At 39.9% G+C, this 27,959-nt stretch overlaps 1 long non-coding RNA gene and 1 other non-coding gene across 2 annotated transcripts in view; one reads left to right on the forward strand and one right to left on the reverse strand.

The window, feature by feature from the left end:
• LOC114304838 (uncharacterized) overlaps positions 1–26,981 on the forward strand; it is a 91,936-nt gene extending 64,955 nt beyond the window's left edge. The window contains exon 3 of the long non-coding RNA XR_014348243.1: positions 26,336–26,981. This is a non-coding gene — a long non-coding RNA (uncharacterized LOC114304838). The remainder of the gene's footprint in view (positions 1–26,335) is intronic.
• On the reverse strand, positions 15,484–24,817 carry LOC114310637 (uncharacterized). The gene is made up of 12 exons (XR_014349171.1): positions 24,638–24,817; positions 24,217–24,465; positions 23,550–23,603; positions 20,582–20,781; positions 20,317–20,498; positions 19,537–19,663; positions 19,231–19,428; positions 17,595–17,642; positions 17,421–17,468; positions 16,355–17,305; positions 16,148–16,258; positions 15,484–15,698 (listed from the first exon to the last, which is right to left on the reverse strand). It is a non-coding gene; the product is annotated as an uncharacterized LOC114310637 (transcript).
• Positions 26,982–27,959: the final 978 nt, after the last annotated feature.

Below are 27,959 nucleotides of genomic sequence, written 5' to 3' on the forward strand. Positions count from 1 at the left end.
AATCAGCAAGCATGAGTCCAAATCTTCTTTTTCTTATAGAATATCTAAGGTCCACTTTTTTATTCCAAGTCAAAGAACAATAAAGCACCCATTTTTTTATTCTAAAAAAAAAGGATCCAAACACTTTTTTTTCTTGGAAAACGACAGGCACATTATATATATATATATATATATATAGACTAGTAAAATAATCTGAGAGGCCTTCTTTTTCTTTTTTTTGGAAACAGCGGGCCCATTATATGCACATATACACACTAGAATATTTGAAAGAATATCCCAAGCATCACACTTATTTTTTTTCTATTTAAAGAAAGGGCCAAAACCCTATTTCATAGCTCACCCTTTTTTTTGTTTGTTGCACAACGGCGCTCTCTTTCTCTACACAGAGAGACCCAACTTTCTTCTTCTTCTTTTTTTTGTCCTTTGAAACCCAGCGGCACAATCTCTCTTTCTAAGCTAAGAGACTACGCTTCTTCTCCAAGAAAAATCTGCTTCTACAACACCATAGGCGGCGGCCACTTGCTCACTGACCTCCACCGCAGCTCCAAGCTCCGTCGTTGTCATCGTCTCCGCTGCAGCTTCATCGCCAACCCACTGTCGGCCTCTCTGCTACGACCTCGCCGTCGGCCTTAACTGTTGTTCCAGTACCCACCACACACATCGCCCATTCAACGCGTCGTGTGTGGTTACCAACTCCTCTGCGGCACCACCGCTACTTTCGGACTCGATCGTCCAACGTCGACCACACACGTTTGCCCACTTAACGCGACGTGTGTGGTCTTGCCTAGCACCGTTGAGCCTCGGTTTACATTATTCTTCATTTCTCTCTTGGTCATTGTTGCCTTGAATCTGCTCCTTCTTTCTCAGACCTGTGGGTAAGTGTATATATATATTTTAATCTTGATGTAAGCTTTTTGTAAAATAAGCTTTTCAGAATTTCTAATTCCAATTTTTTTTTAGCTCAAAGACTTTGAAACACTGAGCCTTAATATTTGTGATTTGAAATTCCAATGTGGAGCTTGAACTTGTTTAGGCTTTGCAATTTTTGAAATAGGCTGTTGTATTTATTTAAATGGTTTTTCTAACTCGAAATTTGCCAAAGAAATTTTGGGCTATGAACATTGACTTGGGAGGAACACTCTTGCAATTTGTAGGACAATCTACTGAATCTTGCTACGGATGACAAGTATAAAACACTTCTGATCTTGGGTCTGAAATTTGCCATTGAACTGTACTCTACCCAAAGTTTGAGCCCTATATAAGCTAAATCTTTAATATGAAACACAGTAATTTTAAGAAAATGACCCGCTTGAATTTCATCACAAAACGGCCTATGACATTGCACCTCTTATTGATGACAGAAACTTGAAATCTATATGTTGATGATACACACATTGGTTAGGAATGGCAACGGGGCGGGGCGGGGCCGGGGATCACCCTCCCCGTCCCCGATCCCCGATGGTGAACATTGCCCCATCCCCGGCCCCGATCCCCGACGGGGAACCTATTACTCTCCCCATCCCCACCCCCGATCGGGGATCGGGTTTCCCCGACCCCGAAAATTACCCGGCCTAAATTTGTTTCAACAACATGAATAACAACATTAACAACAACAACACAGATCTGAGATCTGAGAGGCACAAAATCATCAATATCATCAACATCAACAACAAATTATTAACATCAAAAAAAAAAAAAAATTGATAGAAAAAGACACAGATCTGAGAGGACGACGGAGAAGGGAGGGAGAGAGAGAGAGAGAGAGAGAGAGAAACTAGATCTGGTGGTAATCGATCGATCATGCAGCGGCCAAGATCGCCGGTGATCGCCGGTGACAGAGGGAGGCGCGGCGGTGACGGAGGGAAGAGAGAGGGACAGACCAGTGGCGAGAGAGAGAGAGGGGAGCGGCGTGAGTGAGTGTGAGAGGCTTTGAGTGACGGATGGAGGATCGCCGGTGACGGAGGGAGCCGCGGCGGTGACGGAGGGAAGAGAGAGGAACAGACCAGTAGTGGCGAGAGAGAGAGAGAGAGGAGCGGCGTGAGGGATGATGAGAGGCTTTGAGTGTCTGTGATGAAACCTAACCAAGACAACATATGCATATATATATATCCAGGGACAAAAGGGTAATTTCAGCTCGGGGACCATGCGGGGCGGGGCCGGGGCCGGGCCGGGGCCGGTTCTGAAACACATATCCCCGTCCTCGGCCCGGATATCATCGGGGATGAATTTTTAAATACCGTCCCCGGCCCGTAGGGGATATTTTTCGGTGAATAACCGTTGAATTCGGGGTCGGGGGGTCGGGTCACCGTCGGTCCGGTTTCAAATTGCCATCCCTAACATTGGTACTACAATTTGTTGAGCTTGAAGATGTTGAGTGAATCTTGAACCCATATTGTTGAATATAAATTTTGTTGCCGAGCAATTGATCATTGTAGTTTCGAGGAAGATAATGCCATACTCAAACCATATATATTTGACGAATAATACTCTGACACTTTGAACCTTGTGAACACTTTCCTTGCGGGAATCAAAAGTCGTAGTATAGAATAGGGCTACATATTGCTTTTTGTTGATCTTGTGAATACCCGAGAAAATGAATTGCTGATAACGTCCGAGGTTGAATTTGTTAATAAACCCATCATGTTGCATGTAAATCTTATTATCAGATGACTGATTGTTGTAACCCTTAGAATAGTAGACATCGTGCCTGAATTCTTGATGTAAAATTCCTCGTAGAATTTGTTGAATTCGTGGATTCTCTAAGAAACGAATAGTTAATGCCGAAATTTCGTTTGAATGTGTTGTTTCAATTCTAATATTCTATATTTTAATACGGTCAACTCCTTGCTATTTATACCTGTTATTTCAGCTATATGTCTTCTCGAAAGAAATCTATTGTCCCGAGGTCATCAGAACCGGCTCTCATGAAAGAGAGGGATGTACCTCCGACGTTCGAGTGGAGGAAATCTCCTTATTTTGGTCGGAAAGACCCTGTTCTGGCGAGCGGCTACCTCTACTACTTCTCTTCTGTCTCCGAAGGGGGCTCCATTATGTCTCTTTGAGGACACTGACTCCCGACATGAGGCCCTCATTTCCCCTTCTTCGGTGCTACGCTTTAGGGTTGAGCGAGGGACTTTCCATACTACTATCCCTAGTTCAAGGCCTTCTCAAACCCTCTTTTTGGTTGGCAAGAGTGGGTCGATGATGCTCTCTCGGACAGAGGCCTCTGTCAGCGGCTTCAGGAGGCCCAGCTATTGATCCCAGTGAAAATATCTTGATCCCTATCCATCCGCTGCAACAATGCTAGCCTTGAAGCCATGGCTCTCCGGTGGAGCACCAAGACACACACTTTTATACTTGGCCAGCATGAGATGGGGCCCACCCTCGAGGATGTGTTCATGTTGCTGCGTCTAGAAGTGACTGGCCTTGATGCCTTCTACCCTGAGCGGACACCCTCCGAGGATGATTCTTTGATCTAATCTCTAAAGCTAAATCTTCAAGCTTGTGGTCGGTGGAGTTCTGTATTTGATGGTTCAGCGAGAAGGAACAATCGAGTGAGGACGGACCGTGCCTCCTACACCGCATGGATCTGCCACTTCTTTAGAGATCTTCAGCCCCTAACTAGAGATGCTGACCCTGATTCTCGAGAGTATGAGGTCGGCCCGATGTATGGCTTTAGGCTCTATTTTTGGGGATTTCTGGCTTGCTTCCTTTCATTCTTCATTCTTCCGAGCACACCTCCAGATTCTCTCAATCCTTTTATCTTCCCCTTGGCAGTTAGGCTCTTCAAGGGGGATCGGATCCCTTTGGCCCAGCTATTTCTTGGGAATCTTTATTATCGGCTGGATCTGCTACATCGAGATATGGTACGTTCCGTGGGTCAGTACGAGCCTGTCTCCTTTGTCCATAGCCAGTTCTTGCTCTATTTTTTCTTCGAGAGGTTCCCAAAGTTTGCCCCTACTCTTATTGTATTCGAGTTAGAAGTTCTTCGGGAGATAGTGGATAAAGATGGTATCCCCGTGCTTGGTAATGACGGGTCTCGCACATTTGAGAAAGCGAAGACTTGCCAGCCATTAATCACACGTTGGTCACGTGTCATTTCCACCTTATCCTGGAATACTTTGGTAGATGATCTCCGGCGCTTTGTGGCACGCCCCTATGTATACCCATCGGTGGGTGTGGCAACGCCACTTATCTATCATGGTTCCTTCCGCCTAGTGTCCTTTCCCTTGCCGAAGGATATCTCTGCATACTTTGCTGATATGCTGATAATGGTTCGCCCGAGTTCATTACCGGTATGGCATGAGGAGGGCGTTGATAGCACCGTCTATAGACCTGACAGAGTAACATGCTAATTCGAGTTTGACTAGTGTGCCCCGGGGCCAGCACCTCCTTTAGCTACGAGCAATTTACTCGCGGACTCATACACACCATGCTTCCTATATCCGGCTCTTTGACGATGCTAGGCTTGAGCCGAGTAGGGGGTTTCACCCCCTCTTTCAGGAGATATTGGCGGAAGAATATTGATGCATTTATTGAGTTTGTCCAGAGCAGACCGTCCACATGTTTACCTCCGCCGATTTATAAGAAAGACTTTTATCTTCAGCTGCCTGAGAGTCGAAATCTGATCATATGTATGCGAGCTTCTTCGCTTCATCTGCTCCGACTGACCCTCCAGCTCGAACATCTACTTCTAGCTTGGCAATTGCTCCTCCAGAGCCAGTCCCTTTGAATAACGCGTCTGCTCCTCGGACGACCCGCCTTAAGAAGATGGCCCACAAGAGGATTTCTGATGCCAGTCCTTCCACTCCTTGCCTTTCCAAAAGGCTCCATCAGATACCAAATAGACATCTTAAAATTTTAAAATTTTTTGATTTGAAGTTACTTTCCTTCTTGCGACTATACCTTCTTAAATGAACACTTTTTATTTTTCGTGTTGTGTAGGATCCTACTCCGTCTTTTGACCCTGCGGTTGCTGACGCTCTCAGTACCGTGGCTATTGGCCATGCTACCCCTACCAGGCCGAACTCAGACTTGGATGATACTCTCCCTTTGTCTGTAAGACTCATGAAAATGCGCACCCCTCGTATAGTAGTTATAGATGATGATGATGATGATGAGGCTGAGTCCTCCGATCATTTTTGTGACCTTGTCCCACGTACGCGTCGTCACCGTCCTATCGTGACTGAGGATGCCTTTTCATTGGTCAGATGTTCGCCTCATCGCTCAGTTTCAGAAGAAGAGCGCTATCTTGGTGACGAGGTTGTCGGGGCTCACTGTTCTGATGTTGAGATTATTGAGAACCGTGGCTCTGATGCTGAGATTGTTTAAGGGACTGGTGCCACAGAAATTGATGCCGCAGACCATGCTTCTGGAAGCAATGTAGAGATGAGGTGCGCCTCTGGGAATAGTGTGGAGGTGGATGCACTAGAAGTCTTTGAGACTCGCTCTGGCACTTATGGTGATTCTCATCCTCCGGGCTTCCTTCCTTCTTCAGGGATGACTGCTACTGTTCTGGCTTCATTAGACGTTGAAATCGATCAGGTGCCCCTTGTACAGCCAAGTGACTTTGTTGATGCTAGGAGCCCTTCAGTTGCCCTGGCTTTGCATAATGATTCTCCCTCAAATAATCTTTCTTTCTGAAGTTTGTCATGTATTTCTATCTGTAAGAAATTTTTTTTACTCAAATGGCTTTACTGCTCCCTGCCCCTGATAAGACTTCTTTATCTTTTCTTCAGTGTTGGCCGCTATCGATGTCCTGCCTTCACCTGCCTCGAACTCTGCTCTGACTCTCTTTGTGACTCCTCATGGTTCTCCTTCTCAAGAGGAGACACCTGCCTTTGAGACAACTGCTAGAGGCTCTTCATCGCAAGTGCCTTTAAATGTTTTGGATCTGAATCTCAGTGATTTCCACTTTGATAGTGATGCTTTTGGTCTTTCCCCTTATCGATCCGCATTCTCAGGCTCAGAACCTCTGCTGGAAGTTACCCCTCCGGGTGGTTCATCTAACCCGATAGACATTGGGGAGATTCTTGAGACTAGTACCTTTCCAGCCCCAATTCCTTCTTCGGCTTCTGGCAAAGTATCATTTCTCCATTATTGGGTAGCTCCTGAGTTTGCTTTAGTTCTACAGCTTGTGCATTCGAGTTACCCTGAGACCTTTGCTTCATTTGCTTGCCAATGTCCACTCATTCAGACTGCTCTTCTCGAGTCTTTTGCCACTATCCTATATAGCTTGGACAGGCAACGGCTGTGTGACCTTAACGGGAAAGTAGTCGACACAACGTATTAGGGGATCTCTGACATGAAGCGTCACTAAGTGGATCTATCATGGCTTCGGAAGCGCCTGGATATAGCTTCGAACGCCAGTTGCCGAGTGGAAGTTTTGTTTGTGTTTGTCTCTTATCGGACCTCTATAGATGAGACAAAGGCAACTCTTCGTAAACTTGAGTCGGGCTATGCTCAGGCCTTGGAGACTTTAGAGGCACACTCTACTGTTTGTCCTCAGGATGTAGATGTGACGGACAGCTTCTTCGAGGGTGTTTTTTAGGAGAGATTGAGTTTTTTTGCTTTTTGAACCTCAATTCGTCTGCCTCGACTTTATCTCTGAAGATTTTCCTGAGAGTCCAACACTTCTCTATCAGATATTTCAATGTGCAATGATAGATGCAAAATTTGGGGCTCTCGCAGTCCTTCTTTGATGGCATTTCTTCGACATAAGGCAATTTTAGCTCTTCGTCGGTCACCCATCCTTAACTAGAGCTTTTACCTCATCGATTCCACATGGATAAGAAGCATTCCCCTTTTCACCATTATATTGCTTCCTTTTCTGGCCTCTATGGCCCCCTCATTGTGACTTTTGGGTATCTGGGGCAGAGGCAGCAACAACAATAGGTCCACGAGACGATTTGAAGCTAGTCTTGTAACTGGCCTTAAATCCGAACTCCTGAGCCTGAGGAGTGCTAATGTTCCGAGCTGCTTCTATTAGTGCCGAGAAGGTGGGTAGCTTGTGATTAACTAGAAACATTTTATACCTACTCAATGCCCCCTCTAGGCAGATTTGAACCAGATAACTCTCATCCACTGCTTCGTGACAATCCACAGCCTTGTCCTGAAACCTTTTGAGTAGTCAAGGATGTCTTCACTTTCTCGTTGCTTTTTTTTACACAATGCAAGTGTGGTCACCTTCTCCGCCACTTGAAAGAACTTGGAGTGGAATTTGTTAACCATTTCCTCCCAACTTTGGACAGAGTTTGGAGCCAAATTAACATACCAACTATATGCTTGGTTAGTGAGGGACTTAGAGAATTCTCTAGAGGACGTGGTTTGAACCATGAATACCCAGAGTCTCGATGAACCGCACATGTTCTCGAGTGTTTCCTTGTTTGCCATCGATTTTGATGAACTTCGGCACCGTGTATCCCTCTGGGTATGGATAACTCAACATCTCGATAGGGTAAGGCAGCTTGACATCCGAATTAGGCAAAGAAGGTAAAGTCCTCTTGCCCCGTTCGAGATCGAACATGGCTTGCACATCGGCGAGGGTGAGAAACTGTTGAGGGAGAGTTTGATCTAGGGGCGACTTGGCAATTTTGGTGTTACGAATTCATCATTGGTGAGGACATTTGACGATACTGGCCATCAGCGCCTATGGACAAGGCAGTTGGTGATAGGATATTGAATTGAGGCCCGCAAAGTCCACTGCACGGCGCCGCTATACCGGGTTAAGCTTGCAAATTTGTTGTCGGCACCAAAGAAGGCCCGCTTAGGACTTGAGTAACATTTACTGGTGGTGTAACAAGATTAGGTATGGGCAAAGCTCCTTTTTGCGCCATTATGCCCCTTATATTTTCCTGGACACCAACAGCTACCGGAGCGCCATTCATTACACCAGAACCTCCCCTAGTCACCATTGGATCTTGGCTTGGCACGCCATGGAGCCCGGGCGCGGGCAAACTGTTGCCACCTACCATGGTTTAAGCATGTGTTACTGTGGTTGTGTTTCCATGAGCCACAGGCTGACTGGGGCCTACTTCTCCTTGGATTTGATTTTGCACTCCGGCGGGGATAACTCCACCGCCAGTTTGATTTTCGTTTGGCGCCGGTGCAAAATTAGAACTCATCACCAACATGGTGTGAGTGAGATTATGAAGAGTGGTAAGAATCTCTTATTGAGTATTTTGAAGTCCTTGAATGACTTCGAGCAAAAGTGGTTGATCTAGAGCCATAGTCCTGTCATCACCACCATTAGAGGATCCTTGTTGGTGAACTTCATATTCTCCCGCCATCCTTGTTGGTGAACTTCATATTCTCCCGCCGTCCTTGTTGGAGTTGTGTGGATTCCAAATCTCGTTGAGACCATTAACCAATCCACCTCTCCAGTGAAGTCGCCAAATGTATGTGAGGGTTCAAGAAAGTTGTTAGAAAATTCGAAAATCCTTGAAGAAAAATTCGAATTCTCTAGAAGATGATAAGAGGTTTAGATTCTTCAATAGTCTCAACTAAGAACACAAAAGCAAAGAGATGATAGAGATAAGAGATTATGTGAAGAAGAAGGCAAAGTAGCTAGAGAGAGAACAATGGCAACGCTCTCTCATGGATCTTCCACTTTCACTCTCAAGGTTGATAATGGATAAGGAAAATTAGTTCTTTCCCAAAAGTTATCTCCCCAAAATCCATCCCTTGTAAAGCTATGGGTAGGTGCTATTTACAGGCACCTCATGATGTAGGATGGAGCCCATGTACAAGGCACATGGAGAATATTCTCTCTAACCACCTTGTCCGAGGAGGTGACCTCTCCGAGGATGAGGAAACCCCGAAGAGGAAATCAACCTCTCGGCGAACCCTTCTTCTTAGCCACACCTAACCAATGATCCCCAATCATCCCAAGGGACTAAGGTAGTCCTAGAGGACCCCCCGCCGCTAAATATTGCTGAGTCTCATGGACCCCCCGGGGTTGTATAGGCTAGTTTAACCGAAGAGTGAATTTATCTCCACTCACTGTCCTCAGGATCGGGTCCTTTGTTCGAACTCCATTACGCCAATGGTTTTGGTGCATAGATCCCGAAAAGCTCCGAGCCCGCAGACTCATTAATGGAGCGGCTTCTAGATTGCATCTGAATCCGTTCGAAGTCAAGTGCTTCGTATCTCTAAGTTCGTGGATCCGAACCCTTTCGAGTCCGAGCCCGAGCCCGAATAAGTCTCTAAGTTCGTGGATCCGAACCCTTTCGAGACTTAGAGTGATTCGGCCTTTTTGATGGCGATAAATCCAGGCCCACCAATCTTGGACTTACGATAAATTCGGGCCCACCAACCTTGGACTATTAGGCCTGATTAATTTAGTGGGCTCAAATTAGCTCCTCTTACACACCCCATCTGACTCAAAGTTACCACAAACTAACTCCCATCTTTCATTTCTAAGATTTAATATATCTTCATCACCATCTGTATATGAGACCTGTTCAAGAACAGAAAGAATAACTAATTAGGAAAAATCAACTCCACATGAATAACATTGGCATATAAAGCACAGCACATGCAAGTAAAACCTACATGTAATCATGCAAAAAATTGGAACCTAGTATATACAAGCAAACTAACCTTATGTTTCCTTTTTACAGGATCAAAACCATCAATAACACCTTCATAGAACTTGCAAGTAACAAAGGAATTATAAACAATGCAAGTTCGTCTTGAATTGTTAATGAGATAACTACACAAAAATAGAGTGATGCAGCCATAGGTTTTCAAAACATGAATTACAATAATTCAAATAGAGAATCTCGTAAATTAAGCCCATACTCCTAAACGCAGCAGGTGTAATATCTCAAATAGCTAACAAACCAGCAGTGCAAAATAATACAGCCAAGCTCAGATATTTTGAGAGCAACCAATTAACAAAACTAAATTCAACTATCATTAAGTAACAATCAACAATTACAAATAATAGAATTTGAATTCAAACAAAGGGAGAATAAGTGACTGGAACGGCAAGAAACCAACAACTATAGAGGGGAGGGATAGATGTCAGCAACAGAAACAATAGGAGAGAAGAAAAGGGAGGGTCAGCAGCAACAGTAACAAAGGTGAAGGAGAATAAAAACAGGAAAAGAGACAGACAGCAATGGAGGGAAAAAGTGAGAAGCGTAACACCAGTGGCAGAAAACAAGGATGGAAGATCAAAGGACAACTGGAGTAACAGCAGAGAAAAAGCCAAATCAGAAGAAGAAGAGAGACAGATCCAGAGAAAGAAGAAACCAGCAGAGAATAAGAAGAAAATATAGGAAAAGAAGGAAATGCTGAAAAGAACCTGCAGAGATGCAGCAGCAAAAAAGTAGAGATGCAGAGACGAGATGGAAAAAGAGAGGGAAAAGAGAGAACCAGCTGTCAGGAATTTTGTCTTCAATTATGAACAAAACCCTTTTATCATTTCAGGGACAGTAAATTGAAGACAAAAATTCCAAAACTTCACCAAAGTAAAATAATTCCACTAGCTTAGGTGTAACCAATCCAGAGAGTGACCTATCCAGAGAGTGATAAGACAAAACATAATCCATAACTCCACTAGCTTAGGTGTAACCGATCCAGAGAGTGACCTATCCAGAGAGTGATAAGCCAAAACATAATCCCAAACTCAACTAGCTTAGGTGTAACCGATCCAGAGAGTGATAGGCCAAAACATAATCCCATTAAATTTACTCCAAACCAAATATAATAAACAACTGAATAAAAGAAACTAAATACTAAACTACCCCAAAACTTCATCAAAGTAAAATAAGAAATGATAATGAGATTATCACATGCTTTATTACCAACTAATGCAACACTTAAAAACACACCAACAATATCCAAATATAGGGTCTGTAGCATACCACTTTGAACCATGGTCCAATTAGTTTCTACTTCGGGTTTTATAGTGAAAGAGGCAAAATCACATCATCAAAATATCATTCTCATTAAGTCACAATGAAATGCAAAATTAACTCCAAATTTAAGGCCTAATAGCATACCCCTTTAAACCATGGGCCAAACACTTTATTTTTTGTGTTTTATAGTGAAAGCAGGAATAATGCATTGTGACCACATTATTCTCATTAAGTCATAAAGATATGAAATAATTACTACCAATTCTTATTTTATTCATCAGAGCTCATCCTAATCTCTGTCGGGATTACTGCCTTAGCCCTGTCCTATCATGTGTGTCCTATCATGTGTGTATAATGGAGTTGGTCATTTATTGACGGATTTTTCGGGATTTCTCTTTCTTTGGAAGAAAAAGATTGATTACTTGGAAAAATATTCGACCTCAGGAAGCCCAATCAAACACTGAAAGGATCACAATTAAGGTGTTTATGGTGTAACTTTAATGATGATGAAGGTCATACTCTTTTCACAAAGAAAGCCATATAGCATGTGAAAAGTAAAATAAACAATGCTTAGGATCACAAATGATTTTACAGATATATATGCAAAACAACTAAATTTTCTTATACAAACATGCTCTAAGACAATTCTATGGAGAGACATGTAAAATGGGATTTTCGGTGATTGTGCAGACAGATATATAAAACAGAGAACTCCATAATACCTACTACATCACCATATCATTAAGCTGAACTGGGGTTAAAATGTTGTTACTAGTAATTTTTTATAATTAAAAATAAAATTAGGGATGTGTCAAAACTGGAAGTTTGACAACACCACACAGCCACTAAAAGGCAAAATTACAACATAAAAGACAAGGTATCATGCTTAAGACCAAAAAATAAAAATAATGTTAGAATTTATCTTCACCTACACCACTACCACCTCACCTACTCCACTAAACCTAACCCACTACACCACTACCACCTCCACTTCACCTACACCACTACCACCTCCACTTCACCTACTACACCTATATCTCCTATATAAGGAGCCTCTCACATTTGTACTAAATAACACAACAATCTTGTAATCAATCTTGTATCAAAACATCAATCAATAATACTACAATTTTAACATGGTATCAGAGCCAAGTTAAGATCTTAGTATTTCCCGCTTCACCGGCGGGCGGCAACCTCGCCTTGGCCGCCCGCCGGACCTCAACGTAGTCCCCTAGAATTTTAAACACATACCAGAAAATATTCTTCCTTTGTCATTGTTCCTCCCTCTGTTCTTATGCCGTCTTCTGTATTTGACAATATGAGGTATGAACACCCCAGTTCCATTTCCAGTCCTCATAGATGAGAGCCTTGTCTTCTTTAACTATCTTGTGAAGCTCAGTGCTAGAAGATATACAGGCTCTTTCATCAGGTTGTTACAACCATTTTCTTTATTATGATGATCAGAAACCTGCTCATCATTGTCACTGTCTTGAGATCCAGACGAGGGTGTAAGACACGAAGATTGGAACACTCTGCTTCCTCTGGATCGACTCCGACGAATTTTAGAAGACGATGAAGACGAGGACTCAGCAGCATTGGGTTTGCTACTGCTCGATCCCATCTCAACCCAACACCAACGGCTTCAAAGACCCACCAATCTTCACATGACCAACCAGAGAACAAAAAAAAAAAAAAAAAAAAAAAAAAAAAAAAAAAAAAAAAACACCCAATTCTAGATCCAAAAGCTGCTGCACTTGCCGTTTCGATTGGATCTCTTATTGTGGCTCTAGTGGCTGCATCATTTTCTTTTATGTGACTATTCCAGGTTGTTGAGAACAGATGAGAGAGGACAAGAGGGACTTTTGTGATGTTTTTGTCTGTTGGACTTGTTATTGCCGCACTCCCATGCTTTTTTCTCTCTCCCACTTTACTTTTTCCACCACCCACACCACACAACCCCTTTCTTTTCTTTTCTTTATTTTCCACTCACAAAACATTATCATCACCTTTTGCACCTCACCCGTTGCTCTACTTTTTTTTTTTTATTATTTTATTTTATTTATTTCTTTATTTATTTATTTTATTAAAAAAAAAAAAAAAAACAAACAAACAAACAAAGAGGAAGAAGACGAACTGCAAACTCATTTTATTCATATCGGGCCTCACCCCGATCACCATTTTACACCAAAAAAAAAAACAAAAAAACAAAAAAAAAAAAAAAAAAAAAAAAAAACCACACCCACAGTGGGATTTTTCTTTTCCCTTCTCTATTCTACTGCAGGTCTCTTCTTCTTGCCTCCGTCCTGAGCGGCCCTTGACGGTGTTGCCTCCGTGCTTCCTCGACCACCAAGCAAGTTGCCTCCTCCCTGCTCCTCCACTACAGCATATGGCGGCCCTCCAAATCGGAACATCACGGTGGCCTTCCGCTTCAGCTCCTTGTTTTCTGCCTTTAGCACACTTATCTCTGCTCGCGCATCCTTATACATGCGTTGGAGCAGAGCCAGCTGGGAGTTTAAATGCTGCACCTCATTTGTCCTACTCTGCAGCCGGTTCGACAGATTTGTGACCGTCGTCATGGTTTCCACGCATGACTTCAGAGTATACTGATTAGCCTCAATATCAGTTTGCACCGCCATTTTTTGCTCCACCGACCGCATCGGAAAGTTCAATGGAGCAAAACCAGCGGTGTTTGGTTGAGGTTCACTGGCCACCGCACCAGTTATTTCTCTTGTGGGCTCGTTCAGTTCTGGAAAGAGCGTGAGCAGGTTCTGGGTAGCTGGACGGGAAGAAGAGGCCATGTTTTTGAGTTGCTAAGTGTTTCAGAGAAGGGTTGGTTTCCGGGTGTTTCAAGATTTGCAGAGACAAGCTCTCCGAGCGTTCAGAGGTTTCAGACTCGTATGCACAGCCTTCGCCTCAACCTTGTTTTAAATAGCCAGGGCCAGCCACGCGCATCGCGCGCCTCTTGCCGCCCGACAAACTGGCACGCCTTTTCATGGCACATCTTTTGATAAAGTGGGCACGCCTTTTGATGGCACGCCTTTTAAAAAAAAAAATTGGGCACACCTTTTGAGGGTGCGACTTTTTAATGGGTCCGACAAGACTCTGTAAACTGTCCCGACATTGATTCCGGTTAGCTCCTTTATGGGTCCGACAAGACTTTGTAAACTGTCCCGACATTGATTCCGGTTAGTTTCTACAAGGGTCCGACAAGACTCTGTAAACTGTCCCGACATTGATTCCGGTTAGCTCCTTTATGGGTCCGACAAGACTCTGTAAACTGTCCCGACATTGATTCCGGTTAGCTCCTTTATGGGTCCGACAAGACTCTGTAAACTGTCCCGACATTGATTCCGGTTAGTTTCTACAAGGGTCCAGCAAGACTCCGTAAACTGTCACAACATTGTCTGCTACAACGGTCCGACATGACCCCATAAACTGTCTTCTACAACGGTCCGACATGACCCCATAAACTGTCTTCTACATCGGTCTGACACCGCCATTCAGTGTCCTCTACACCGTTATGACACCACCATACAGTGTCCTCTACATGGTTATGACACCCCCATACAGTGTCCTCTACAACGTTATGACACCACCTTTCAGTGTCTTCACCAACGGTCTGACACGACCATACAGTGTCTCCTATCCTCTTTTATTTTTATGTATTTTCTTGTTTTGTTCCTCTCTTCAAACTCAAGTTGGTTAGTTTCTATCCTCCTTGAGTTTGCGGGGGGCTGTTAGAATTTATCTTCACCTACACCACTACCACCTCACCTACTCCACTAAACCTAACCCACTACACCACTACCACCTCCACTTCACCTACACCACTACCACCTCCACTTCACCTACTACACCTATATCTCCTATATAAGGAGCCTCTCACACCACTACCACCTCACCTACTCCACTAAACCTAACCCACTACACCACTACCACCTCCACTTCACCTACACCACTACCACCTCCACTTCACCTACTACACCTATATCTCCTATATAAGGAGCCTCTCACATTTGTACTAAATAACACAACAATCTTGTAATCAATCTTGTATCAAAACATCAATCAATAATACTACAATTTTAACAAATAAAAACATAGAAAAAGTAAAAGGAGATTCTTCAGTTAAAAGGTAAGGACTTCCTTCAGCTAGTACTTATCAGTAGGGGTGCAACTCGGGCGGGTTCGGTCGGGTTGGGGGTCTGCCCAAGCCCGACCCGAATTGTATTTGGCACTGCCCAAGCCCGCCCAAGCCCGACCATGAACCCGAACATTGTTGCCCAAGCCCGGCCCAAGCTTTGTATTTTGAACTCGGGTTGCCCGAATTGCCCGAGTTCAGAAACCTGTAGGTAGATCTAAGGGTAGACATAAAATATGCTAATCTAATGGTAGAAAACTAACCAAAAAAAAATAAAAAATAAAAATTAAGACTAACTCTTTTACTTAATTTATATATATTACATAATTTATTAAATTATATATATATTATATATTATATATTATATAATTTATATAATATATTAAATTGAATTCGGGTTCGGGTTGCTCGGGTTGGCCATTGGTTCTGCCCAAGCCCGGCCCGAATTGCAATTCGGGCATCAAAAATCTGTCCAAACCCGTTCAGATTACAAGATATAGTTGCCCAAGCCCTAAAAAAACTCGAACTGGGCTCGGGTTGCTCGGGTTGAGCCCGCCCGAATTGCACCCCTACTTACCAGTGACCAATATAATTATAAAACCTAATGGAAGCAATTACATGTCATCATCTGGCCACCAAACCTTGACCTTTTTACCGATTAGGATACCGTCATACTCTATAGTATCAGATGCCTGACATGAAACAATAAACAACTTATTAGAATTGGTTCAAAAAGTACAAATGACAACAGAAATCGATTCAATAATTATACAAAAGACGTAATTGCACCATTGCTCACCCATGCAACAAAAGAACTTACATAGCTAAAATGTAAAGGCAAACAGAGTCAAAGTCATCACAGCTCTTCAGTTATTCTTTCTACATTTTTGTTTCAAAGTTGTGCCGCTCTTTTACAGACGAAAGGAAGAAGGGAACAAAGTACCACAAAAAGAAAGTAAAAATCAAGATGATGTTGAATATGAAATGACTGAACTGAATAAAACAAAATGCATTTTACAAGTGGGTGCACCATATGGTAGGCACTTTGCTATTGCATGCATTAAATTTAATGTAAACTAAAAATCAAAATATGCTGACCAATAGAAAATTTAACCACATCAATGGGGTTGAGAAAACTTACGTTCTCTTTCCCTGGTGTACGCTTTCTCTTGGAATTCGTCTTGGTGGTTTCCTCTAAGTGGCCTTCATCTTTATCTAATTTTGCGGCAAGTTTTGGGGAAGAAACTGCTTCCTACAAAATGCATAAGAATATTTTTTTAAGATACTTGGTCAATGAAGACTCAGGCACAAATAGAACTGCACAATGCCAAAGCACATCAAAAAGTACTTTGTCATCATCTTCGGTGGATGATTTTGTTAAATCCTTCACCAAAGTAGCATTTCCACGTCCACGTCCACATCCTCGCCCTCCCCCACGCCTTTTCCCATCTTCCTTCTTCTTTGATGAGGGCCCATCCACTATGTTATCTTTTGCATCTACCTTCCTAACATGATCTTTCAATGGTTTTTCCTCTGAATCACTTGTCCCAACTTCACTCTTGGATTTATCCGTCGAAGCCAGAGTCTTCTCCTCAGTACTCCCAGCAGGAGCCTTTTTTCCTGAGCATCTTTGGGGCTTCACTTCCAAATCACTTGTACCATCAGATGCTTTCTTAGAAACAACATTGGCAGATAGTGCAATGTCTTGAACCAAATTGTCCTTCTTCTTTGGTTGTCCAGCCTTCTTCAGACGACCCTCATCAGGAACACTCCTACTTGGGGATGGGGAAGCAACATTCATTGACTCACTCTCTATTGCTTTTGGTGAGGAAAGCTTAACATTCTCTTTGTCATTTTCTGACGTCACAGCCACCTCAACAGACGGCTCCTCAGAGGGTGAACTACGGACTTCCTTGCTATGACTTTTTTGACGGTCTGCCGTTCTTTCAGATACTTTATCGCTCTCAACTCAAGAGGAGTCAGAAGGTTCTGCTGAGTTGATTAAAGAGTTTGATTTCTGTCCTCTTTTCTTGGATGTTTGTTCGGGCTTAGACTCAGATTTTACTATCTTCCCACTGTCAGAATCATCAGGTTCAGCATTGCTTGTTACATTAGTATCAACTGACTGATCAACCTGGTGAGCATGCTCTTGCTTCTTTGAAGACTCTGGATCTGCCAATCTGTCTTCATTCCCAGTTTCTGCAACACCATTACTCATCACTGCCTTTGGAGATCCGTCCACAGCAGGATGATCTTCTTCAGGACGAGTCTCTGTCACACTTTCTTTTGTCATCTGATCCTAGAAAAATGACGTCCAGACAATTAGTTGCAGGTTAAGGTTGGTCCATCATTTTATGAATTAACTCACAATTGGATATACAAATCAAAAAGTAATATAAACTATCAGGACATGCCTGGGTTGCCCGATCGGAAGATGCCACAGCCAACTTGTTCTCATCAGCCTGACGCAATTAGTACAAGAAACGACAATTTCATATGTAAAAACAGAACAAATAACAACTAGAAGTTAAAATGGACGAAGCCTAGAACTATAAATTACAGGAAACAGATATAAATTGATGACATGCCTGAGCTGCCCCCTCTGAAGATGCCCTAGCCAACTTGCTCATCTCAGTCAGAAGAAAAACAATACGGCACAGTGAATACCAAATCATGATTACATCTATGCTCACAACATCTATGCTCACATATGCACACACACAAAAAAATCCTTTTTCTGACGCAATGACAATTTCAGTAAACAAATATTAGCATCAATGAAGACATTTACTATAAGTAGACAACATTATTTTGAAATGAAAGAGATCAATCTGACATTCCTAGTGGATGAAGATTCCCGAATTGGTTGTTGGACAGTGAAGAACAATATTAGCAATCCAACATAACATTTATTTCCCATGGTTGATGATACAGCTACGGGTTATATAAGCCATTCAGAGACTCTTCTCACGTCAAAATAAGCAAACAAGGCAACTAGAAAGCAACGCAACAATGGTGCAGGCAAATTCTGATGTTATAGGCAATGTTACATGGACTCCTCTAAATTTGTGAAGTAACCTTGTAGGACACTCAACGCTTTAGTAAGGGTATAGGATATGTGTATGAGATGTTTAGCTAGACATGCACTGACTAAGTATGCATAAGTAATGGACTTTACAACTATGCACAAGAAACCCATTTTATGTGTAAAATGCTCTAATATTAGTTTGTAGACAACATTTTACCTTTCAAAATTAAAAGTTTAAAAAAATTACGAAACCTAGCCATGCCGTAGACTCCTAGGCCTTGCTTGGTTTGTGTTTTGAGATATTATTTCAAAAATAATTTTCTAGAGAGAGTTTAAAAAATTTAAAATTTTGTTTGGTTATATATTTTGAAAATAGTTCTAGAGTTTTAGAGTTTGGGATGATTTGATATTTTTTTGTAGTTGAATAGAAGGATGTGAGAGAAAAAGTGATTGTGAAGGAGAGAGGAGAGAGAAAAACTGATCGATTAATGTGTAGTAGAGAAAAAAGTGATTTTGGATTTTTTTTTTTTTTTGGGGGTAATTTTCAACCAAACATATTTTTGGAATTTTTTCTCCAAAAACATGTTTTGAGAGACAAACCAAGCATGCCCCTAGTGTCGTTAGACATGAGAATCAGATGAATCCAACACTTCTACACATACACACACCCAAAACCCCACCCAGGTCCATAGGTTATAGGTAAAAGGAGGCAGTGAGATTATAAACTAGAGATGGGTGTGTAGGTGCAGGTCATATAATTGCACAGGAGTTGCTACTGCAACACTCTGGTTAAGCAGGATTGCTCATGCTAGAGGCAGGGCCAGGAATGCAGACCAGGCAGCTGTGGTGGCAGAAGCCTAGTAGGAATGTCAGCATTAACCTTGTATTATCATAATTAAATACGAAAATACTATCATAGAAATTGTGTTACCTATGTGCCATCCATCAATTACTTTTGGGTATTAGAACAAGGATATTACTGGAAAAGAAAGCATTGGCAATGGTAGCAGCATTATCAAGTTATTATCAGACTTACTATTAGAAAAACTGTGCAAATTAAGCTCTGCCATTAGGCCCATCAAAAGTTTATAAGCAGCAGCTTGTTCAAACAATATTTAACTCCAGCCTCTATACCCCTCCCACTTCTTAGAGTAATGAATAAAAGAATATTATGTTGAAAATATAAGTGAGCATACCAGCTGTTCTCCACAAGCATTGTCATCATTATCTCCAACAGCACCATTTGTTCCATCACGTATAGATGAAATTACTTCGATATAATCATCTGAAGAAAGTCCCAAAGATTTCATAGCTTGCATCAGGTAAGGTTTGCCCTTTATAGCACAGTTTTTAAATACTCTCTCCCCCAATTTCTGAGCAATTGGCAAAACCTCCTGAAAATAGAGAAACCACAAAGAAAATCATTAAAAAAAAACAAAAAAACAAAAAACAAAATAAAACAGTTATAAAAACACAGTAATCCATTAGTCAATAATATTGACCTGATTGTCCCTTTTCACACTAGCTAGGACGGGAGAGATTAGCTCAAACAAAATATCTTCGCTTTCTTCCAGTACAAGAGACATAATTGTGACCATGGAGGAAAATACATTCTCTGGGTGATAATCCCTGAAAGTTCAACAAAAGCAATATCAGATGCTGAAAAGCAAAACATGTACAATTCATCATAGTAGGAACTTTTGTAGACGATTTAAGTTAGGAAAGTAACCTTATCAGCTAATCAATTAAGTTGCTTACAGGATATTTATATCTACAGAAAAATATATGAATGAATGGAAAAAAAAAAAAAAAAACTCAAGTAAAAAATTTCTATAAAGAACAAACCTATCAAAAAGTATAGAACCTGCAATGGTGAATAGAAGGCAGTAACTTCAAAAATGGGGAATCCGAAGTTTACAACTTTTCAACAACTTTGGTACCAACTCATGCAGAATGAACTGGCACTACAGCCTAAATTGTTTTCATATGACACAAGCACATGTTCAAACAAAAGTCACCCCTAGCTGGGGAGACCACCACCTTCTGTTGATATACATAAATATACACATCCCACAGGTTGTAAATTAGGACCTATAACCAAAACTGATGACTGCTAAATTAAATGTGAGCCAAGAACGACCAATGAAAAGCAAAAGAAAACACATCAATCTGGTTTGGCTTTACTGTTTTAGGTTTTTTACCAGAATAATATATTATATAATTATATTCGATTTAAATATGAAAATTCAATTTCGAAAGATAAAGTGGATATTAGCTCATACCTTATAGCTTTCAGAAAGTGGTGAAACATCTCAACAATCAGACCATCACATTCCAGATCCAACATCACCACACATGACCTGACCTTGGCTACAGTTTTAAGAATCAAGGTCCTCTTACTATATGATCTACTGGACTTGTCAGATAAATTTTCAAAGGATGATACAATCAACCGAAAGACATCCTGTGTACACATAAAGTGGAAACTTATGAGGACAAAAAAAAATGATGACAAAATATATCAATAAAATAACAAAAATCCAGTACCTTCATCTGATCTCATACGGAGCATCTGGTGCAGTAATTCTTGTTATCTCACTGATGCAGGAGGCAACTGCAACTTTCACATCTACATCTGGATGCCTTAAAAGTTCATCTGCTACCAATGCCTACATAAATGGAGAAAGTGCAGTTTGCATTGATTTTGATGGTGACTGCTCCACCCTTGACAGAAAATTCTCAACTTGCTGAAAAGCAGAACAAAAGAAGAAGATTATACAAAAGAATTTACAAGCAAATCAACCAAGTAACTCTTAGGCACTCCATAATGACTCTCCCACAATTCATTGTATAACTCATCAATTAATGCCGATATAGCTATTGTAATTTTTGATATTTTCAAAATTGTTATATATAGGTACCAAATATTTTGCCTCCACTCATCAAGCATGCTCCTAACCATTAAAATCTTATTAAATAATTTTTTTAATGAAGACAACCCTACTCACCAAAGCATTTCCAAACCTCAATAATTAATAGATATACAAATGATATTAATGCTTTACCTGATTTTATCTTCTTTAATGCAATATCCACCTCGAACTGCCTTATTTGGCGATAAAACTTATATTCTTTAATTCCATCAAGACTACCATATTCCTCTTCTCCCAAACTTTCTAGATGTTCTTCATTTTCTCAAAATAACTTTTCCACTTATCTTTAATATCCTTATCCTCACTGACATTCTCAAATCCTCACTTTTTATACAATTGACCTAATAAAAATTTCTTGATTTTCTTCTCACAATTTAGCACGTTTGTATGTATTTTTTTAACATCTTTATTATCTAATCTAGTATAGAAATCATTGCCAGCTTTTAGCTTAGTATCTCTAATTGCCCTTTCAACCTCTTTGTTAGCAAACTTCTATTTCTTAAAAGTTTTCTAATTTTTATCTTTTCGCCATTTTTTAAACATTCCTTTTTTGTTTTTACTCTAGCTTGTATCTCATTATTCCACTACCAAATATCTTCACATATAGGGTATTTTCCCTACGACTCTCTAAGACTTCTTTCAATGTTGTCTTAATGTATTACACAGGTTATTAATATCACCTTCTCATTAACATTCTCGCAAATTTATTAACTTATATTCATACCAACCTTTACGCTGGTTTTGAACTTAGGCCTCGTTTGGCAAGAGGCTATTTTAGCCAATTAGCCAAAAAGTTACTAAATTAGCCAAAAAACCAACAACCCATACCAAAAAGTCAAAGATTCTCTTTTCTCTCTACTTTTTGCACATCTTTTCGTAATTAGCCAAAAAATTATTCCAAACATACAAGTTTTTTTTACCTACCTTTTTAGCCAAATAGCCAAAAAGTTACTAAATTAGCCTGTTCCCAAACGAGGCCTTAGTACCATTAATTGCCCTTTTAACTTCCTTATTAGCCCACGTATATTTCTTAAAAGTTTCCTCATTTCTAGCATTTTGCCTTTTTTTAAAACGAGTCCTTTTTTTTTTTCTTTTTTTTTTTCACTTGGCTTCTATCACATTATTCCACCACCAAATATCTTTACAACACCACCTTTTTGATTGAAGTTTTTCCAGGAAACTTCTACTCATTGAAGTTTTGTTTCCCCTAATTCGGAAACACAACAATAGACTTGCATTTGCAAATATAGTATAGGAAAAATCTTCTCTTTGATAGTTGCAATAAGGGGTAAAGGACATAACCGTAGATAGAAACTTAGATAAATGTTTGCTCTCCATATAGTAGTACATCACGGTAGCATCCTAGTAAAAGATAGCCACTTAATACTGCCCACTCATGCAGAATCACATGGTTTGCCTAGGCAAGTGCCTAGATAAGCACCAACACAAAAAGAAGGTACCCCTTGGACGGCGTTCAAAGCCCGGGTTTCAAGCCAGTGTCTTGGCTGTCTCAGTCAGGGTTACCTAGCCATTTTAGACATTCAATCACCAAGTGCCCAGACAGCAGCCCATTGTTACACACGGCATATTAATTGCAAAAATCAAGTTCCATAAATATATATATATATATATATATTATTTGTCTTATACATTGATTCCACAAGATTCTGGCCAAGGAGTGAAACATGCAACAAATAAACACACAAGCCTATTAATAGAAAAACTAGTCAATCTACAAAATTTTCCACATTGCATCCTAGTCACAGAGATAAAGTTTTAATCTATGGTAGACCAAATGGTACAAATAAATAAAATAAAGAGCCCTAATTAAGGGATAAATATTCCAAACTAGACCCAAATGCCATAAAAAAAACATGCAGTACAGCAACCCCCAAAAAAAAAAAAAAATCCAAAACCCAGATACAAGTCACCTCACAAAATTACATAAGTTAACATATAAAAACTTGATAAATCACAATTTAACATAAATTCTAACAAATATACACAAGTCACCTCACAAAATCACGTAACTTAACATAAATTCATGTAAATTAACCCATAAAAATGTGTCATAAGTTCTCACAAAAACGTGTAACTTAAATCACAAAAATACATTAAGTAAAATAGCATCTCATATGCCTCGCACACTCAAGAATTATCCAAATGAAAATTGTGTTATTCTTTAAGAAAAATGCATCTGTCGCTAATGATTTGGACATGATGGCATCACTTCAACACTGACCAAACTAGGAGCCAAATAATTATGTTGCCACACTCACTAAAATTACAAAATATTTGCTACTATGCCAGAGTCGATAAAAACACAAAACATGAACATAGAATCCACACTTAAGGTAGTAGCCTAAATAAATAAAGGTTAAATGTAGCACATACATAACCCTAGGAGTCATCTATGGTGGGGATGAAACAGTTTCTACTGAAGTTTCAGGTTGTCGCAAGCTTCAACTTAATAGAAAGAAAGTACAACAGTAGACCTGACCTGACCTAGGGTTCATTATTCAGGTTCCAAACAGCCCCCCAAATGGTTTGGACTAGGGCTCAGACTCTACAGAGAGACAAACCAAACTCCATACTACGCTTTCAGCTGCCCCACAAGCAGGGACACATGTAGAAATCTACAGCAACAAAATAAAGTCTGTTCAACCAAAAAATTAAAAAATGCATTTAGAGGGCAGGCTGTACAGTAAGAATAGGAGCCATTTTCAACCATTTTCCCAACACCAAATCTGCCATTTTCAACCATTTTCCCAACACCGAATCGGTCTATGCAGGAATTATCCACACTTGACTTTTTTTTTTTTAATAAGCAGAAGCTAACCTCCTGAAAACACTTTCTGATGTAGTTTACCGAAAAAATAACAGGAATTTCATCTAAAATAAGTAAGAGCATGAGTGTATAACACTAGTTTAAACCCTACCACTACTACCATAAAACTAAACAAACAAGGGGACTATTTATAACAACTCCTAGCCATGATTTTCAAAATACCTCAAAGCTGACAAAATCTAACAAATGCACGGCTTACTCTACTGCAACCCGCAAACAAAACACCGCCGATGAAAAAGCAGCTAATGCCCAAACCATCAGCTTTTAGCTCCTCTTCTCCGCTTCTTTCCACTCTTCGCACCAGTTTATTGCCCCTTCAACGTATCCAGTGACTTCCCCTTTGCGCTTTTTCGTGTTTTCACTGTCTCAGTCGACTTTTCTTTTCCCTTGGTTTCTTTTACCTTTGCCGAACCAGCTTTTGCCTTGCCAGAACCATTAGCATTAGATTTGTTCCCACTTTTGGAGGCTTTACCCTTAGATTTTGTGACAGTTTTCGGAGTGTCTTTGGTGGTTGTTTTTCGGGTGTCTTTGGTGGCAGCTTTTGGGCTATCCAGCTTGAACTTGATGCTGGACTTTGGTGTGCTAGCATCGACGCCTTTGGATTTGCCAGTTGTTTTGGAGGCATCAACAACAGATTTGCCACTTCTTTTCTGAGAACAACAATGATTCATTCCACTAAAAACATCACCATTAATAGCATTAATGCATTAAAAAAGTAAAAAAAAAAAAAAAAAACACAACTTCAAGATCAAAACATCACATCATTAATGACGAGACTCACTGCCACCTAATTAGTGGGAGCACTAATTAATGCTCCCAAACATTTTTCTTCTGAGAATTATCCTTGGATTTAGCACCGGACTTGGAGGTGTTGTCCTTCAATTTTCCATCGACTTTAGTGTCATCCTTGGATTTACAACCAGATTTTGTAGCAGCTCCTTTCGATTTGCTAGAGGAAGCTTCTCCACCTATGGCAACCAGTTGCAAATACAATGTCAACATTTTTTTTTTCAGGAATTAACACAAATAATACAGCAAGAAATGACTGTAGGAAAGTTACAAACCGTGAACCCTCCCTCTTTCCTTGCTTAGCTGATGGTTCAGGGTTTGTTTTCGTTTTCTTTTTTTTGCGCCTGATAGCAGAAAACAAGTTAGTAAGACCATCTCTAACGGTAAATTAAAATTGATATCAGATTTAAATTTTGATGAAAAATATACTTTTTTAAGCTTCAACTATTACACTAAATGAATATCAAAATGAGAAATTAGCAAAAAAAGTATCAAACTGAGAATAAGTTATGGATTTTACCAAATCACTGTTACTGACCGTTGAAAGAGATACATCGGTTGCCCGGCCGGTTGACCAACTGGTCAACCGGTTCATCAGATTAGGCGACGGGTTTGGACTGTGACAGGTTCAAACTGGTTAAACTGATGGGTTTGAACTGGTCCGTGGCCTGAGCTGTGTAGGTGAACCGGTCAACCATCCGGTCGCCCGGTATAAGCATGAGAATGGTACTGCTTTCAACAGGTTTGGTTTGAACAGGTAGAATTTCAGATAGGTTTATTTTTAGATAGCTTATTTTGTGGACTTGGAATAATTTGAAATAATTTGAAGGGTGATATAAATTTCAATTTCATTGAAAATATAATTCAAATTGTTATCTTTTATATAAATATTTTAAAATTAGTCGTTTCAGTAAATTTACCGTTGGATGGACAGAGTCTTTTGATAATTTGCCGCTCATATACATATTTTAAAAAGTAGCCGTTTTAATAAATTTACCGTTGCATGAACAGAGTATTTTTAAAATTTACCGTTGATAATGTGTTCTATAAAATATATCAGTTTTGTATATCAAGATGACAAAGTCTTTTATTTTGAGAAGAGCATTACATTGTATGTTGTGAATTTTGTTTGTTCTGTGATTTTTCTCCTTTGAAACTTTAATTTATATTGTATATCATTCTAATATTTTTTACTATTTTACATATTGTATGTACTGTATTTTTTTGAAGTTATGGAAGATTTTCAAATGTTTGAAGAATCACAAATGTTTCAGCACAACACTGATATTAATTTTATGTCGGGAACTTCACGAGAACAGAACACGCAGAGCAGTGATAATCATTTCATTTCAAAAATTTCTCGTGTTTCTCGTGGTAAAGCATTTACAATTATAGAAGATGAAACTTTATGTAGATCTTGGTTAGCAGTCTCTCAAGATCCCATTACTGGTAATAGTCAGACTATGGTTATATTTTGGGAACGAGTACTTGTTAATTTTAATTCACAATTGAGTAGTGAATCAAATCGAAACCGTATTTCTTTGTCTCACCGTTGGTCTGTCATGCAAAAGGCAATTAATAAATTCTGTGATTTTCTTGAACAAATTCAACTGAGGCAACAAAGTGGAACAACTGAGGCAGACATGGTAACATTTATTTGTGTTATTAAATATCAAATTTCTTCTCTAAATGCATATTTGTTATTAAAATTGTTATAATTTTTTTTTGTAGGTCGCTGAAGCAAAGCGGATGTATCATGCAATACAGAAAAAACACTTCACATTTGATACATGTTGGGATATTTTGCGCCGAAGTTGTAAGTGGGATGAATTTCGAACACAATCCAAAAAGAGTACGCAACATGCTTATCCATGTTCTAATCCACCAACTGGAGAATCTGATGCATTTCAATCCAACCAAAATAATGTTCTGCACGAAGAACCATCTAATCCATCAACACGACCAATTGGTACTAAAGCAGCGAAAGAGAAGTTGAAGAATCAAACAACCCACGATAGTAGATTTGATGAAATGGCTGCCAACCAATCCAAAATGGTTGAAGTGTTATCAACTATTTCTGCTAGAACTATTGAGCGAGATGAACAAAAGGCGATCGACCGTAACCAGAAAGCTACAGACCATCGAAGAAGGGCCGAAGATAGGGAGGAACAACTAAAACTCCTATCTATGATGAATGAAAGAGAACAACGAAATGAAGATCATAAAATAATGTCAATGGACATGACAAATTTAAATCCAATGCAAAGGGCGTACTACAAAGATCTTCAACGGCAGATTTTATTTCGAACAACTAATAGATTACCTTGAAAGGTTCTGTATTTACTGGTTTCATCTATTGGTGTCATCTATTGGAAAAGGAAACGGAAAACTGTGTACAATTATATGAAATGTCTCACTTGCGTTTTCTATTTATGTAAAATTAGAAATTAATTAATTTGTTCTCAGTTTTTGTTTCTTGAGATAGTTGCGTTCTATTCTCTACTGCTTCTTTGGATACCATATTGATTGTAAAAACAAAACACACCAATTGCTAAGTACTTATCATGAATGCAATTCTTCTTCATGGATATGTCAGATAAGGGGCTCATATTTTTTTTTTCTTTTACAATTTCCTACAACTATCTAAATGGGTGTTGTTCTTCTGTTACGCAATCAAGTCCAATGGGCTACATCTTCATATTGTTATACATGATTATAATTCCAAGGTTTTATAATTTCACCCTTCATTCAATCTGCGTCTTATCTTCATCTCAATGAATCTCCTCTGTCTGATTTCTCAAATAAGAATATGTTGTACATGTACATACAGTATTACAGATAACTACTTACATATAAATACATCCTTTATTCTTTTCTTTGGTTACCATTACACCTTTCAAAAAATTTCAACAAATTTAAGTAATCAGAAACATTAATAACATATTACAGATTATGGTATGAGTGAAGGTTGAAAAGATGGTGCTAAAGTAATACCGAAGCAAGATCATTTTATATCACATAATATTACAAAATCAGTACATTCATAAAAGAAATTTACCTAACAAAAGGTTGTGAAAATAATACAAGACAAAACAATGGAAACACATAATGGCACACCGATCAGCAGTCATTATCTGGTTGTGGTGGAGGAGGGAAGTAGTGATGGTATATGTCATTTACACGATGCTCAATTCTATCAATGCGATTATTTGCCATGTCATGACATCTTCCAATGTCCAAACGAAACTCACCAAATTGTTCAATTAATGAGTTCTGTGCAGTGGCAAATGTCTCAAACTGAGTACCCAACGAATTGACCTGATTAGCCATTTGATGTTCCCATTCAACGCGTTGA

The sequence above is a fragment of the Camellia sinensis genome, chromosome 13, assembly GCF_055761805.1.
Source record: "Camellia sinensis isolate YWXY chromosome 13, ASM5576180v1, whole genome shotgun sequence".
Lineage (NCBI taxonomy): Eukaryota > Viridiplantae > Streptophyta > Magnoliopsida > Ericales > Theaceae > Camellia > Camellia sinensis.